Raw genomic sequence first — 15238 nt, 5'->3', positions numbered from 1 at the left:
GCTCTCCAAATCCACAGCCACTAATCTTGTCTCCTACTATTCTTCTGCTAAGTCAGTGGTTCACAAACTTTAGTGTGCATCAATTGCACCACCATCTCCTGGAAGGCTTGCTACAGTGTAGACTTCTGGGATGGGGCCTGTGTTTTGTGATGTGGTAGGTCTGAAATGGGGCAGGAGATTTGCATTTCTAACAAGTTGCTAGGTGATTCTGATTTTGCTGATTTGGAGACCACACTTTGACAATCATTGTCCTAGATTATTGCATGACCTCTAATGAAGCTCCATGTTTCTATTCAAGACTTATTTCAGGCTATATTTCACACCTGTAATACAATTCGCTTAAAGGTTATATTTGCCGTTCATTGCCCTATGGAACCTAGCAAGTGCCTGGCACATACTAAGTGTTCAGTGTTTGTGCAAACAAGATAGGCATTAGAGAATGATCAGGATTTGCACTGGATGAGTTAAGACACAGTTTATGGTAGCATTGGAGTTGGGGGAAGGGTGGGACAGGGTATACAGCTTTAGTTGCAATAATATGTATAAGGAAGCAAAGCCTATCATGCAAATCAATTAATAAATAAGGAAAAAAGTTGTATATAGACCAGTGAAGAAATGAGCTAGATTAGAGCAAAAAATGATATTAGACTGATCTATTCAAGGACAGATAGGAACTCAGTCTCCTAAACATTTTATTTTGCTTCACAGTGTTAAAGAAATCTGGGTTTACTTTTACACTTTCACCCATCTCACACAATTTGAATATTTGTTCTAGCATTCCCCCATGTAGCTTTTTAGAGCTCAAGAAATATATATTTATAGAGTATGTCTACTTACTCAGTGTGTACGTGGAAACTTTTTCCATTAAAATTAGCTCAAGGACTTTATTTAGCTTGCCACCACAGTCGAGAATATATTTGTTATATCCCTAGAGTTTTCATATTATGATTTCTTTATGAAAAGAACTGTCGTTTGCTTGAAGCTTCCCCTTCAAAGATCTTTTTTATGTGCAGCATAGAAACTTGTTTCCTGAAATATTATTCCTCTTATTTAGGAAACTGCATTGCAAAATATTTGTCTCCTGTCCACAGAGGTGAATGCATTCAAGAAAAAGACAAAAGCAAAGAAGATATGGGTCTTCCAAGGATGATAGTTGATCATACTCTCCTGAGAACTGTGGATGTCAATTAGGGTCTGTATCAGAATCATATAAAAATACATATCTCCCTTCCTCTTCCTTCCACTTTCCTTTTGAGAGCTCACAACAGAAGGGGAGTGGCAGTGTCTATTTTGAAACTACTTCTAAGGGAATTCTGATTCACCTCTGGAAAAGGACTGATTTAGTTGTTGTATATGTGTGTGTGTGTGTGTGTGTGTGTGTGTGTGTGTGTATATATATATATATATTGATTGGGGGAGAACATGGTGTTGTGGAGCCTTAATTTTGAGCAGTAAGGGCTTTGGAATGAAAAAATAAACTCTCATATGATATCACCATCTCTTCCAATTAAAGGATATTTTAATACAAAACAAAGCTAATAGAACACACTCCCAGAATAAGGAATAATTCTTTAAATTAAAAAAAATACACATAATGAAGAAACTCACCACTTTGTCCTCACTTTGTGGGGAACCATCGAAAACATCATTATGTACCAGTGCTTATTCTAGCATCAGAGAGCCATTGCCCTAGATAAATTAGCAGCCTCCAGGAAAGAAAGTTAACGTCACCTTTACTTTCTTTGCCCTTTATTTTAATTTGTCATTTTAAAGCTTTGCTTTCCATGTGTATCATAGTAGCCTATTTTGGTTCAATTAAGCATTTCCTTTCCTGTTTTTCACTGTTCTGCTCCAGGGAACCATCCTCAGTGCTAAGAATTCATGGCATTAGATCAGATGGTCCTTTTTCTGTCCTTCATCCAGTGGCAGGTTTAAAACCCTTTGATGATTCAGCTCTATAATATTTAAAGTTCTATTTCAAATCCTTCAAACTTAGGGTTTTAGGAAATAGCTAGCTGCGTGGGAAGGCAAGAGAAGAGTCTATTAAAATCTACAATCCTCTTAGTGACCCATTCACTGAGTCTCTCAACAAATCTGTTCAAGTTTTTTCCTCTTCTGAAAACAAAAGAAAAAGCAAATGGGAAACTAAAACTCGACCAAGACAAATCTAAGAAAAGCCCACTCAGAAATAAGCCTTATTAAGAGACAATATTGCAAGTGCTAGCTTTTTGTACAGAATGAACACCAGAATCTCAATTTAACAGCTGAGTGAGGTCCAGCCTATTTGGGCCACTTTCTTTTACAACAGCTGAAAGGACTTTTAGATTTAGGATTCTGTGAATATGGACAATAACTAAGGCTACATTCTGTACTAAGAGCTATATACTGTTTATAAACAGATGATAAACTTAAAAAAGGTTTTTTTACGTTTATATTTTTGAGAGAGAGAGAGAGAGAGAGAGAGAGAGCAAGTGGGAGAGGGGTGGAGAGAGAGGGAGACACAGAATCTGAAGCAGGTTCCAGGCTCCACGCTGTCAACATAGAGCCTGACATGAGGCTTGAACTCACAAACTGTGAGATCATGACCTGAGCTGAAGTCGGACGCTTAACTGACTAAGCCACCCAGGCACCCCCCCAAAATTTTTTTTAATGCTTATTTTTGAGAGAGACAGAGCGTGAGCAGGGGAGGGGCAGAGAGAGAGGGAGTCACAGAATCCGAGGCAGGCTCCAGCCTCTGAGCTGTCAGCACAGAGCCCGATGAGGGGCTTGAGAGATCATGACCTGAGTGGAAGGCGGAAGCTTAACTGACTGAGCCACCCAGGCGGTCCCAGATGACAAACTTTTAAGACTATATAAGATTTCTGAAATCAGGTTTCTCTTCTTCTTTGCTCATTGCTTTCCATAGGCTTTGACCAGGTGTGGCCAAGGGGATGCCTCTGTTCCAGTCTTCACCTCCTGCACATGACATTTTTCTCATCCATCCAGGTCAGTCAGACCTCTGCCATTCAGTTTTAGTTTTTTGTTTATGTACTTGATCAAGACTAGTTATTAAATAATGACTCTTTAACAGCTAGTTTCTGTGGAAAGCTTTGCCTCCTTTTAACATTTTTATTTTTAGTTGGGCCTGTATAATCCCCAGCTGTGTGTATCTCTAAGCTGAACATTTTAAGTGTCTTTCTTCAGGCATCAATGTCCTTAACACTACAGCAATGGTTTGTAAAGAAGGAAGATTAAATCCCTTTGACAAGAAGAATGACTTTCTATTTGAATGAAAGCTGGAAACACATTTACTTATTTCTGTGGGACAATAATTATATTAATGAAGTACCATTAAACATCTTTTCTCTAACATGGCCATCCCAGGCCTCCTGAATAGTAGTAGTCATGATAAGTGTGTTAACAAGAAACATTTCTACAGTGCTTCCTATGTGCCAGGCACTATTCTAATGCTTTATTTATTTATTTATTTATTTATTTATTAAGTTTATTTTGAGAGAGAGAGAGAGAGAGAGAGAGAGAGAGAGAGCATGTGCATGCACACAAATTGGGGAGGGACAGAGAGAGAGCGGGAGAGAGAGAATCCTGAGCAGGATCCATGCTGTCAGCACACAGCCCAGTACGGGGCTCCATCCCATAAACCATGAGATCCTGATCTGAGCTGAAATCAAGAGTTGGACGCTTAACTGGTTGAACCACCCAGGCACTCCTCTAATGCTTTATTTTTATTAATTAATTTAATATTTAAATAACCTTCCCACGGTCATGCAGACAGTGGTAGTGCTGATATTGTGAACATAGGCAGTCTTGCTCTAGAATCTGGTTCTGCCATCCATATTCTTTATTGTGAGAAGGCAAACATTTGCTTTTCAGTTACGTCATGTGCAAAAATTATGCTTGTTACAATGAATTTAGAGCCAAGACATATTATAATAGGGTTAATAATCAGCTTGCAAAATCTCTAGGTACCTTGGGGAAGCAGAGTTGAGATAGCACATATTTGAAATCGGACATATAAGGATTTAAATAGTGAGTGTTACTGATTAGCTGAGACTGTGGGCAAGTTTCTTAACTTCACTACTTCTTTTCCTCATAGTTATACAGAACAAACGCATTTGTTAGGGGTGTATGAGCTGGAGTACAAAGAGAGCACATCAGCTGAATAACTGAATTAATAGAGAATTTGAGTTCATATGCTGTCCTTTCTCACGTGTGTTTATTTCACCAATACATGTATCACCTTTACTCTTCTGCACTGTTCTAGGTGCTTCATTTGTATCCACTGATCAAAGCCTCGTATAATAACTCCATGAGAAATTACCATTATCCTCAAGCCTGTTTTACAGAGGAAGGTGAAGCACAGAGTGGTTAAATCGTTTGCCCAGGGTCACACAGAGCTGGGATTAGCAGAGCTGGGATTCATGTTCAAGCACACAAATACCAGTCTGTTTGTAACTGCTATGCCATGCTGCTTAATACTAGTTAAGCCATGGAATGAGGCTGTTTGGTATTCTAGCATTAATGCCTTTGCATAAAAAGGGGGGTAGGGACTGCAACCCAAAGTGCTTAAGAAACATTTTTGAGCACAAACTGAGTGGTATAGCTGGAACTAGAAGTGTTCTCTTATTCAGGGACAGCTTTTTGTTTTATAGTCAAGTAGTGACCTTAACTTTGGAACCTAAAGATAACATATAGAATTGATCAAGTAGGAATTTGGGAGTTTTCCAGAAAATGCAGGAACTAAGCTCACCATGATTATAGCATGCTGCAAATGATATAATCATTCCAATATCATATCACTGCACAATAACAGATAAGCTAAGCTCATATTGCACTGTATTCTTAGGTGGAGAGAGAGAGAGAGAGAGAGAGAGAGAGAGAGAGAGAGAGGGAGAGAGGCAGTGAATAAGACTGAAAGACTGAAATAAGATTTTCTGCTTGGTTTGTTAATGAAATATCTTGAAAGCACTTTCCGCAACAATAACGAAATGCTCCTGTTTTGGTAACGTAGACAAATTCCAGCTGAGTGATTACATTCCACCTAATTAAAAATTCTTTCTCTAATTTCAGATTCTCCATGTTTACGATGCTCTTTACCTTCTGTCCTAAATTGTTGTTTACTATGTTTTCCTGCTGCTAAATTCCTTACTGCATTTCTCCCTGGAGGTAGTTGTATACTGATAATGGTTAAAATAATTCTATATGTAAAATATGCTCAGAATATGTAAATATTTGTACTTTAACGCTGGAATAAATCTAAATTAAAATGTATAAATATATTGTTTTCAGAAACCCTCTCAAATGCCTCACACAGTCAAAGCTCCTTTTGAATATGGAGCTAAAGATTGGACACATAGTTGTAATTATTTATTAATCATACATTTAATATTCCCCAAGCTGCCGTAAAATGTCTGAGGAGACGTGCTGCTAAGAATAACTTGCTCAGCATTGCAGTACAATGCAGACAATTTTCCACAGGGAAAGAAAAAAAGAAACATATCTTTTCACCTATTGCCAAGCAAATTGCTAACGATTTTGCCCATTTGAGCTAAGAAGTAATTAGTGGTATGGGATAGAGGCCAAGCATATCAAGAAACTTGAAAATGTGTTCCTACTTATGTACTGATATGCCCATTTTGGATTTAGCTGTATTTCTGTACATTTTATGAATTTTCTTTACTTCTGTCACAGTGCTAATATTGATAACTTGCCTTTCCAAAATAGCAATTTAAAAATAATGGCCATATTTTCTATAGACACAAATTGTAATTGTATGAATAATAATAATAATAAACTAAGCCAATTAGGTGCACATGTTAATTTTGTGGGTCTGACAGCTTAATCTGACTTTTCTTTTTTCCATAGTAACTAAGCCCTGAACAGTACCGAGGCTCATATCAGCCTCAGAATATCATAATGCTTACAGCCAGTGGCAGTGGCTTAAGCGGCTAATCCCTGGCATAAAAACCTTAGCAGTATTTTAAGGCTCTAAGTGGCTTCAAGGTCATTTGATTTCCTTTCCTGACGTGATATACAAGCATTCAAATAGTTCCCCAATCCAATATTTCAAACCTCCAGTGTAATGTGTCTCCCTGGGCAATTTTTTTTCTGGGGTTCAACTACTCTGAAAGTGGAATAAATATATAATTAAATGTATAATTTTGTCCTCTGTTTCAGGAAGGCTGACAAGTCGGCTCATGCCCACTTTTGTGCATTTGTGTAATGTGTTAACTGGCATGGGTCACCGGAGAATCGTGGAGTCTGAGAACCAGGGAGGGTAGAGAGCAACTATTCTGGACACTTGAACAGCAGTCATCTAACCTGAGGGAGGAGGGACAGGAACGTGATGGAGAAAGGTGGTCATGATCTCATCAGTCAGTCATGCTGGAGTTACTGCCATTTCATAAGTGTATGGTCTTGACCCTGTCTGCCACTAATGGTGAGTCATTCTTGCAAAAAAAAAAAAAAAAAAAAGAAAAAAGGCATAAGTTTATATTTAACAACACACAATACACAAAACTTATGTGTGGAGTTCCAAGACAGTTAAATGGCATTCCAAGAAACAGCAAATTCTGAAAACAAAATAAGTTATTAAATTAGCAATTTTGACGTGTGATATTCTGTGTAGTGCTGTCGCCTTGCTAGGCCATCTGAATAATCTGGTACTTGAATACAGCTCAATAATCTTCACTGTCATTTCCCAGGGTTTGAATGTTCTCTGTAGGCCACAGTTCTTTTAAATACTTTATTATTAAAAAAAACTTTTTTTAAATGCTTACTTATTTTTGAGAGATAGAGAGAGAGAGAGAGGCAGAGAGAGAGGGAGAGACAGAATCCGAAGCAGGCTCCAGGCTCTGAGTTGTCAGCACAGAGCCCGATGTGGGGCTTGAACCCACAAACCACGAGATCATGACCTGAGCCAAAGTTGGATGCCCAACCGACTGAGCCACCCAGGTGCACCTTAAATACTTTAAAGGAGGACAGGTGAAGAGAAAAAGTTGCGAACATTGTGTGGAATTCTCTAAATGAAATCAGAAATTGATTTAAACTCTGAATTAGCAAAAGCAGTATTAACTTCAATGACAAAACCAAAATCAGAGCAAGGACAAAAGAGATTTTCACTTTTACAAAAGGAAATAAACTTCTATGAAAGAATATATACTACAATGTCTAACTTGAAGATACTTTTAGAGCCACTCTTAAAAATCCAATCAAGAAAAATGCAAAATGAAACATGTTTTATGTCTGGAATATTTTTACATAAAACAAAGGTCAAGATTATCAAGGAATTACTGCTTTGTGTATTTTATTTTATTCTATCTTATTTTTTTAAAGTTTATTTATTTTGAGAGACAGAGAGAGAGGGAGAGGGAACATGAGTGGGGGAGGGGCAGAGAGAGAGAGAGAGAGAGAGACAGAGAGAGAGACAGAGAGAGAGAGAGAGACAGACAGAGAGAGAGAGAGAGAGAGAGAGAGAATCCCAAGAAGACTCCATGCTGTCAGCACAGAGTTTGACATGGGGCTGGAACTCACAAAACCATGAGCTCATGACCTGAGCTGAAATCAAGAGTTGAATGCTTCACCGACTGAGTCACCCAGATGCCCCTGCTTTGTGTATTTTAAAATTTCATTTTAAGAATAATAGCTTAAAGGAGCTTAAAGGATGACATCATCAAGATGTAATATAGGTCATTATACTAGTTCCTAACTTCAGTCCTTTTAATATGAAGACCAACTAGCCAGTATGCATAGAAAGGGCACCATTGTGAAACTGCAGCATCCAGGGATGGGGCTGTAGCACTCGCCTGTACCCCTGTACAATAGAGCCTGAGCCGGATTGCATTTGAAAGGTAAGAGGAATGGTTTCACTTTAATCACATTGCCCCTCCCCGGAAGGGCACAGTGCCATACTGGGAGGGCCTCCTTGGCCCTACAGTATCTCCAGTGGGAAAAAGAGGAACTAAGGTGGACATCCAACTTCCCCAGCATTGTGGGATGCTTCCTAGGAGGCCCACTTGGGTCCTTCCTCACAGGGATCATGAGGAGAATCTGTGAAGCTCAGCTACTGGGGTTAAGGTAGAGGCAGATAAGCAGAATGTGGCTTAAAGCATCCAGCATTTACATCTTGGCAGGTTTCATTCCTGCTTGCAGCAGCACCTGAGCAGAGATCCTAGCCAGCAGCTCTGTGGATCAGCAGACTCAAGCCAGTGACCCTGTCAGGCCAGGAAGGTTGGTTGGCATTTCAGCCTAATTTGGTTCTCCAGCCACAGGGCCACATTGGCTGTGAAGCACATTTTATGGCCTTGCCTGAACAGAAGAATAAATTCAAAGTTCTGTTCAACCGCTGAGCATAGCATCCAGACCCACTGCTCTGGGGATAGTGGCCACAACACCCTAAATCAGCAGAAGATATCTTAGGGCTCTGCCTGGCAGGGAGCCATGCCAACAGCCCTGCCCAACTGTTGAACATAGCCTCTAACCCCACACAGGCAGGGAGCCTGAAATTCCCTGAGGAGCTTTGGAGCCCAGCTTATGGTAAGCACCCAGCTGCCAGGCCCAACCTACAAGCCTACTCAGTATTAGAGACACAGTCTGCTGCCCTAATTGCAGAACACAAACTGAGGCCCATCTGACCATGAAGTCCAGACCTGTGGCTGTGCCTAAATGCAGAGTCTAGGCAGCTATAACATCCAGGTTGGTGAGGACAGCCTGAGGTGCATTACCTGAACAGGGAGGATTGCAGAGTGTAGCCCAAAACCCTATCCCATTGCAAAATCTCACCAGTGGCACTGTCCTGTGGGGAACACAGCCTACAACCGTACCCAACCAGAGGTGACTGCAGACCCCAGAGAATGGCATCATCTAAACATGGAAAACAACCCAGAAGTCTTGCACAACCAGGTAGTACACATAGCAGCACTACTTGAATACAGAGTCCAGCCTGAAGGCCAACTCAACCAGCGACAAACTCTATCCCGCCAAGGGCAAGGGCAAGGGCAGTGGCCTCACTCAACTAGACGTGGCAAGCTCCATTTGCTCACAGATGCTACGAGCTGATCCAGTACCCTAAGCTGAGCTGGTTGGTGAAGGCCTTTCCTGGATGAAACAAAACCTACAAAATCTGGATGAGGAGACTGTTTACTAATATGCAGATTGTAAGGGTTAAATTGTACTGTAGGGCTAACGCTTAGCTTGAAAGATAACAACTTTGTTCTGACACTGAAGGTCAAAAGATAACAACCTTGCTTTTACTCTTGTAAATCATACTTCATACTCTTGTGAATCAGGCTTTACCAATGAAGGAAACAAAACCTCAAAAAAGAGCATCAGAGACAAGGTCAAGGAGATCCACTGGTTGCAACTTAGCGGCAGAAAATCGAAAATAATCACCTCATTCGATAACTGTTTCTGACTCATCTGGCAACTGTTTCTAACTCATCTGGGAACTGTTGCTCTGTTCTGTTCCCAGATAATGATAAAACGACGTGATCGACTTTAAAAACTCTGTACCCCGGCTGTTCGGGGCCACACTCTTATCAAGAGTGTTGGTCCAGATCGGTCGGCCTTGCCTCTTATTGTAATAAACTTTGTTGCAACTGTCACTGGTGCCCGTAGCATTCTGTTTCAGGAGTCGCGTGGATGCAACACAGATGCCAACACAAGGATATGAGGTAAGAGTCAAGTAAATATGACGCCACCAATGAGAACTAATAAAGCTCCCCTAAATGACCCTGAAAAGTGGAGATCATTGAACTATCAAAAACATTAGAATAATCCTCTTAAAGAAATTCAGTGAACTACGAGACTATAGAAACAGACAACTAAATGAAATTAGGGAAAGGATTTATGAACAAAATGAGAATTTTAACAAAGAAATAGAAATCATCAGGCAAACTAAGTGGAAATACCAAAGCTGAAGAATACAATGACTAAACTAAAGAATTCAACAGAGAGCTTTGACAGCAGACTTCAAAAAGCAGAAGGAAGATCAATTTCCAATTTCTATTGGCAATTATCCAGTCAGGGGAGCAAAAAGGAAAAAAGAATGAAACACTGTGAAGAGAATTTATAGAATTTATGGGACATCAGCAAAATAAAATAAAATTTATGCATTATAGGAATCCTGGAAGGAGAAGAGAGAGAAAAAGAGGAAGTGAATGTATTTCAACTATTGAAAACTGGGCTTTCTATTGAAACACTCTGAAACTTAGGAAAATAAATGTACATCCAGATTCATGAGGCTCAAAACACCCCCAAAAGTTTCAATCCTAAAAGGGCTAAACTGAGACACATTATAATTAAATTGTTAAAAGTCAGATAAAAAGGAAAATTTGAAAGCAGCCATAGGAAGACAACTCATCACCTATGTGGGCACACCCAGTAGGCCATGAGAGGATTTATCAGCATAAACTTTGCAGGCCAGGGTGGGTGAAATGATTTATTCAAAATATTGAAAGAAAAGAAATCCTATCAACCAAGAATGCTATGTCCAGCAAAGTTATCCTTCAGAAATGAAAGAGAGAAAAATACTTTCCCAGACAAATAAAACTGAGGGAGTTTATCACCATTAGACTTGCCATATAAGAAATACTGAGCAGTGTTCTGCTAGTTAAATTGAAGTGATGTTAATTAACATTGGAAAAACAAATGTATAAAAATCACCAGTAAAGGTAAATATAGTTAAATCAGATTCCCTAACAAGGTAATGGTGGTGTGTAAATCACAACTCTAGTTTAAAAGTTAAAGAAAAATAAACACTAAAAATAGCTACAACTGCAATAATTCATTATTGTATACAAAGGATGTAAACTGTAACATTAATAGCCTAAAATGTGATGAAAAGGAAAGAAGTAAAAGTATATAGTTTTCATATGCTATAGAAGTTAAGTTGTTATCAAGTTGAAATGGGTTGCTATAACTATAAGATATTTAATATAAACCTCATGGTAACCACAGAAGAAAAACCTGTAGTAGATACACAAAAGACCACTCTCTAATAATGTTTCCAAGTCCCAAAGTGATATTAATCTTTGGGATTAAGGAACTAGAAATAATAATTCATGGTAATTTTAACAAAAATCCTAAATTATTCTGCATTTTTCATAACACGTTATTTTGTGTTTTTAAGTAATAATAAGTGACCATAATGGTAAATCAGTTTTCTGTGATAGGATTATACTAAAATTTTCATAGATTTTCTGTGGTAAGAAACTGTTATAATAAATACATGTTTATTATTATTATAAAGCAATAAGTTATGATAAGTTTATATAATTCAATCCCATGTAAAAATGGTCTCTACCATATAGACATTTGAGAACAGAAAACCTTAAATTAAAGCAATATTAATTTAAACAGTTATTTAGAAGGGTGCCTGGGTGGCTCAGTCAGTTAGGCGTCTGACTTTGGCTCAGGTCATGATTTCATGGTCCGTGAGTTCGAGCCCCGCGTCGGGCTCTGTGCTGACAGCTCAGAGCCTGGAGCCTGTTTCAGATTCTGTGTCTCCCTCTCTCTCTCTGCCCCTCCCCTCCTCACACTCTGTCTCTGTCTATCAAAAAATGAGTAAACATTAAAAAATTAAAAAAATAAATTATTTAGATGTTGAAACATAGTGCCAGAAATATTTTAAATTAAAATTTATTATTTTTTCCAATTTTATTTAGATATAATTGACATATAACATTAAGTTTAACATGTACCAGAAAATTATTTGACATGCATATATTTTGTGAAATGAGTACTACAATAAGGTCATATCTCAGTTATATTTTTGTATGTGTGATGAGAAATTTTAAAATTTATTCTCTTAGCAACTTCCAAAATACAATACACTGTTGTTAAATATAGTCACCATACTGTATATTAGACTCCCAGAACTTACTGGTCATATAACAGAACATCGTAATTTGACCACCTTCACCTGTTTCCCACACACTTTTGCCCCAGCAACCACCAATCTACAATGTTTCTATGAATTTTATTTTTTAAATGACCATATATGAGGTCATACAGTATTTGCTTTTCTCTGACTTATTTCAGTTAGCATAATGCCCTGAAGTTTTGTCCATATTGTTACAACTGACAAGCTTTTGACAAAATTGAACACGCTTTGATGATAAAAATTCCCAACAAATTGAGTATAGATGGAACATACTTCAACACAGTAAGGGCCCTGTATTATAAACCCACAGCTAACATCAGACTCAACAGAGAGTAGTTGAAAGCTTTCCTTCTAAGATCAAGACTAAGACAAGGGTGCCCGCTATCACCATCTCCATTCAACCCATCACTGGAAGTCCTGGCAAGAACAGTCAGACAAGACAAAGAAATAAACAACATCCAAACTGAAAAGGAAGAAGTAAAATTATCTCTGTTATATGAGGTACCTAGCCATAAGGACAAAGAGCAGAATAGAGGGTATTAGGGGTCCGGAAGAGGGAAAATGGTAGTTATTGTTTAATGGGCACAGAATTTCTGTTTGGAATGATGAAAAAGTATTGGATAATAGTTACGGTTGCAGAACATTGTGAATGTACTTAATGTCACTAAATTGATGGTTAAAAATAGTTAAATGGTAAATCCTATGTTGTGCACATTATGCCACAATAAGAATAACCTCCCATATTATTAGTTTACAAATGCTGGGCCAAAATATGATTTAACACATATAGCTATAGAAGGTACACTTATGTGTCACTTTGAGACACATGAGTTTTTATCTAGATCACATGATTCTTGTAAATTAAGTTTGCTGTTGGGGACTCTGGGTGGCTCAGTCCATTAAGCGTTTGTTTCTTGGTTTAACCTCAGGTCATGATCTCATGGTTCATAAGTTTGAGCCCCATGTTGGGCTCTGTGCTGATGGTGCAGAGCCTGCTTGGGATTCTCTGTCTCCCTCTCTCTCTGCCCCCCTTTCTCTCTTGCTCTCAAAAATGAATAAATAAACTAAAAAAAACTTTGCTGTGGAAATTCTAAGATTTCCTGTATGCCTATGAAATGTGCAGTGATAGCTGTTCCTATGTTGCTTTCATAGTAGAATTTCATTCCCATTTAAACAGACACAGATGTCATTTCTATAGTAGAATAAGCTCATATACATTTATATCAGTCATCAAATTTCAAATTTAGAAATCAGCTATATTCCGGGAATGGATTGATTCTTTTTCAATCCAATTCACAGAATTTAAGTAAAACTTCTGGAAGTTCATTATATTGAAAGTGAAATAGCATTATTTCGAACATCTTTGTTAATTTATTTAACAAAAATTGTTTTGATGTCCATTTATTTTTGAGAGAGAGAGAGAGAGAGAGAGTGAGGGAAAGAGAGAGAGCGAGCAGGGGAGGGGCAGAGAGAGTAAGACACAGAATCCAAAGCAGGCTCCAGGCTCTGAGCTGTCAGCATGGGCCCTGGCAAGGGCTTGAACTCACAGAGTTCATGACCTGAGTGGAAGTCAGATGCTTAACCGACTGAGCCACCCAGGCAGCCCATATCTTTGTTAATTTATTTGTAAAGGTGAACACTGAAGAGGTATTTTTTCATGGAGATAATACGATTACAAATTTTGTGTAGTATAATTATATGGTAAAAAAAATGTTTCCCAATTAATTAAGAAATTTATGGAGGAGCTATATACAGGAAATTTGTTATGGTACATTCATAATTTATAATTCAAATAAGCTATATAGCATTCTATTCTTTGAAATAAAGCAATAATTATCCAAATTTACAAATATTCTATACATACACAGGGAACTGAATTACAAAAATTTTTTGAATGGGGCTCCTGGGTGGCTCAGTCGGTTAGGCATCTGACTTCAGCTCAGGTCATGATCTCATGGTTTGTGAGTTTGAGCCCTGCGTTGGACTCTGTGCTACAGCTCAGAATTTGGAACCTGCTTAGGATTCTGTGCCTCCCTCTCTCTGCCCCTCCCCTGCTCATGCTCTCTCTCTCTTTCTCAAAAATAAACATTAAATTAAAAAAAACACAAAAATTTTTTGAAAGAGTTGATACTGAACACATACATCATCATCATGACAGTCTATATTTTCTCTTCCTATGACACATCACAAATTCAATTTCAGGTATGTTTGAGCTTAAATGGAATAATTTTGTAAATCATTCTAATTGTCCTTTATATTGCTTTTCTTGTAACCAATTTTTCTAATATTTCATGTTGTTAAAAAACAATTAGAAGTAGTTAATCACAGCATTAGAGTGGGATTGCAACTTTTGAAGCTTTGAAGGGAACTGCAATTTTTGAAGACAAAACATGAAAACAGGTAGTAATTGCATTTTATTCCTACAAAGGAAACAATTGGAAAGATTAAGTGATGAGAATGTAAATGTTGTACATGATTTTGTTTTAAAATCCTATAATTGTATTTTAGAATATCTCATCTGGTGGGAAGAATCTTTTGACGGAGCTTCTAGTTTGTTTAAATTTATATTCTGTATCACAATAAAATGAGATTGAGAGGATCAGTGATTTTGGAGAATCCAAGTTTGGTGAAACATTCAAATGAATAATAAAAAGAGTCAACTTATTGACTATTTTCAACTATTTGTTGAACTTGTTACTTTGTTTATTTTGTTGTTTAAAAAAAACCTTTTTTTAAATGTTTATTTATTTTTTAGAGAGAGCGAGACAGAGCATGAGCAGGGAAGGGGCAGAGAGAGAGGGAGACACAGAATCCGAAGACAGGCTCCAGGCTCTGAGCTGTCAGCACAGAGCCCAATGTGGAGTTCAAACTCACAAACCATGAGATCATGACCTGAGCTGAAGTCAGATGCTTAACCAGCTGAGTCACCCCAGTGCCCCTGAACTTGTTACTTTGAATGGAGGCAAGAGATATTTGAGATGAAATATTTCCACACTTGAATATGAAAAAATGAAATTCAGACCATCCACATTTAGCAGAATTTGCTCTAAACAGACCATATCTCTTAGTGCTTATAGACAGAATATTTTCTCAAATATTATGTTCTACATAGAACAATCAATTAGAGGTATCAACAATTTCAAATTTATTGGCCAAAAAATGTAATTTTGAGGATGCTTCTAGGAGATACTATGAAAAAAACATTTTACTTTGGTTTAAAAACACAAATATATATTATTTGGTTTTAGAAATAATTTATTTTTATACTATTTTTGTACTGAACTATTTTCTAGGTCTACCATTATAAATGAAACCAATTTTAGTGAATATTTCATAACTCATATTATGTGAGTTATTTTG

General features: G+C 37.8%; 1 long non-coding RNA gene across 5 annotated transcripts in view; it reads left to right on the top strand.

Moving 5' to 3' along the window:
• The window catches only part of LOC109502511, a 242675-nt gene that overhangs the window by 55141 nt on the left and 172296 nt on the right, over positions 1–15238 (top strand). For 3 of the 5 annotated variants that reach the window (XR_006582802.1, XR_006582799.1, XR_006582801.1), the window contains 4 exons: positions 1055–1192; positions 2906–2985; positions 5068–5163; positions 6175–6436. This is a non-coding gene — a long non-coding RNA (uncharacterized LOC109502511). Of the gene's footprint in view, positions 1–1054; positions 1193–2905; positions 2986–5067; positions 5167–6174; positions 6437–12188; positions 13357–15238 lie in introns of those variants that run through there. The other 2 variants (XR_002161134.3, XR_006582800.1) reach the window with 2 other exon arrangements.

This window comes from Felis catus, chromosome C1, assembly GCF_018350175.1.
Source record: "Felis catus isolate Fca126 chromosome C1, F.catus_Fca126_mat1.0, whole genome shotgun sequence".
Taxonomy (NCBI): Eukaryota; Metazoa; Chordata; class Mammalia; order Carnivora; family Felidae; genus Felis; species Felis catus.
Note: the sequence above shows the minus strand (reverse complement) of the source record. Positions and strands in the feature narration are given on the sequence as shown.